At 40.3% G+C, this 2,742-nt stretch overlaps 1 protein-coding gene across 1 annotated transcript in view; it reads left to right on the top strand.

The window, feature by feature from the left end:
- Positions 1 to 2,742, top strand: part of LOC118733207 (tyrosine aminotransferase) — a 24,490-nt gene that overhangs the window by 21,353 nt on the left and 395 nt on the right. The gene's annotated exons all lie outside the window — the stretch shown is intronic.

Here is a 2,742-nt window from a genome sequence, read left to right as displayed (position 1 = left end):
TCTACATCTATGCCAATCATCATGTACATGGCGCCCTCTGGCATTATAGGATTAAGACCGGGTACTGCCTTCAACAAGTGATATGACAAACGCGCATTAGCCTGCAAGTTGAGAGATAAATAGAGCGACGCAGGTGAGAGTGAGATATAGAAATTATATGTGTTTTTAAATACTGTTTTTTTTTTGTCCTTTAACTTACATAGATTGTATTAATCACGTCATCGAAAAAACTCTTTGGTGTCTTCTGTAAAATTTCGGGTAGTGCTCCCTGTACGATTGTATTCGAGCCTAAAATGCGACCGCACATGCTCTTCAAGCCTGCAATCGCTTCACGCAAACGTTCTTCACGATCGTGTACCACTATCCAACCCATACGCCAACCAGGTACAAGGAATCGTTTTGTAGTACCGCTGCATGTGAGTACCGGTACGTTTTTGGATAAACGACTAATAGCTATGAATTTAGAGCCGGGAAAGACCAAGTGCTCGTAAATCTAAAAAGTAAAGAATGTACATAGAAAGAATCTAAGTCAAGTGTTAAGCGCTAACAACGGTTTTGATGTGTAATAAATTGAAAGTAGTAGAGAAAGAACATCTTATCTCGTCTTCTGTTTTTTTTTTTTAGAGACACTTTATTTTTGGGATATTATCTACTATTAAAACTACATGGTAACTAATCGCGCTTTGATTAAAAACGCCTAATTAGATAATGCAACAGTATTTTTTAAGGGGGGGGGGGATTAATTTCAACTCAGAATGAAATACCAAGACCCATATAGCAAAACAACCAAATCTTGTTGCATTCTCAGGTCACATTTTGCCTTTATGGCCATACCAAGGTTACAATTTTTTGCCTGAGTGTTTTAAAAATAAGTATAGAAAAAGGAGTCAAAATCCATATCGGAGCGAAATATTTAGTTTGGGTTTATGTAGTAAAACTTCACTAGGAATAATTTTGTAGAACCTTTTAACCAATTAGCTCTCTCACAAGTGTAGTTTTGACCCCATTTTTGTAAATTCTGAATAAAATGTCATTTGAGAGGTCGCTAGAGGGTTAAAATGTCGTAGAAAATTATTAACCGGAAAGTTTCACCAGAGTCCGCAGAAAATAAAAAACAAATGTGTCCCCTTCAAATATGCAAAAACTTTTTTAAGCAACTGAATATATGTAAGCCCACGATACGTAAATGTGGTTCATCTGCGAAGGTGGTGATTGTCTCTCGATGAATATCGTTGCGACATACATATGTAGGTCTGGACTTCGTCCATAATTTCACAAGGGTGGCTCTGCTTCCAGTAAGTGCCTGTTCGCATGCTGCCTGCGCTATCAGCCGAGCATTTGTTGCTTGCTGAGCATGAAATTGTGCTCCTTTACCGTCCGGGGTGCGGTGTTTTGACAAGTCTGTAGTTTCGTCCACTGCGTAATACAGCTCCTCAGTGACCAAGCAAAAGCCGCATAGTTTAGAATCCGTTGGTCACCTTGGCCTTGGACTTATTTTGCCAACAACGTTTGTTTGTCTTCGCCTCAAGTCCTACCGTTGACCGATTTGAGAACCTTGTTGGGGCTCTGTGCTTTACTGAAAAATTGCAGTTTTTGTGTGCAGAGAAAGAGAACAAGATGTCAATGGTAACAGTTAAGATTTTCGGATTATTAACCGTAGGTCAAAGAACCTCTTATCTGTGACTGTGGAAGATTCGACATGTAGACGTTAAACATGTGCGATACCTTATTTAGATCTTCTAGACATCCGAGGTTTCGTGGTCCCGAAAAAGTGCTTATGACTATTTTTGTCCCTTGATGAGAGATGATGCCTCAATGTCTTTTAGTAGAATTGAAAAGCAAACGGTATTTCAAAGGGCTTCAACAAGTCCAATAGGATCGGTTACGACTGTTTAGACAGTTAAGAATGTAAAGATTAGTTAAGCTAGTTAACCTGATTGTTATCATAATTAGCGTTTTGCATATTCTCAACATTTCCGCTCAACTTAACGCGCGTTACAGTGTTAATGCCAACAAAAATGTTTTCCCATACATACATACATGCATGCATAATCAACGAGTACCTACCTCATCCGCGATAACCGGCAAATAGTGTCGTTCGCATATAGCTAGCATATCCTCCAGATGCTTCTGACTAAACACGCTGCCACAAGGATTACTCGGATTAGTTATTAGCAATGCGGCTGTCTTATCATCAATTAAGCTCTCCAGCTGACGTAAATCGGCCTCCCACCGACGTTCTGGCAACAAATCATAGTATCGTATCTCTATGTCCAAACCATCGGATAGCGTTTTGTACAGGCAAAAGCCAGGACGTGGTACGAGTAGATTTTGTCCTCTATCGCATAGCGCCAGAATACAATACTCCAGCGCCGATGAGCAGCCGCTGCATATTAAAACATTCTCGTAATTTATTTCTTCGATGCTTTGGTGAGCGCTGTATTTTGCGATGGCACGACGCGCTTTTTCGTGGCCCAGTGAGTGTGCGTAGCCGTTGTAATCACCGCTTTCAAGCGACCGCTGTACGGCCTTGATAGTTGCTTCTGAAGCTCGTAGGTTACCGAATGTCGTCGGATCGCCTGTTAGAGATAAGTAAACAATTACAAACATGCTTAGGTAATTAATAAACAGTTTAATTAATTTTTACATTTATAAGAAAATTGTAAATCGATATACATTTATACTAGGGCTGATTATACCCGGGTACCCGGTTACCCGGGTATTACCCGGGTGCCCGGGTAA

This window comes from Rhagoletis pomonella, unplaced genomic scaffold (genome assembly GCF_013731165.1).
Source record: "Rhagoletis pomonella isolate Grant_MI unplaced genomic scaffold, Rhpom_1.0 Rhpom_scaffold_00002, whole genome shotgun sequence".
Lineage (NCBI taxonomy): Eukaryota > Metazoa > Arthropoda > Insecta > Diptera > Tephritidae > Rhagoletis > Rhagoletis pomonella.
The sequence above is the reverse complement of the archived record's forward strand: the minus strand, read 5'-3'. Positions and strand labels throughout refer to the sequence as shown.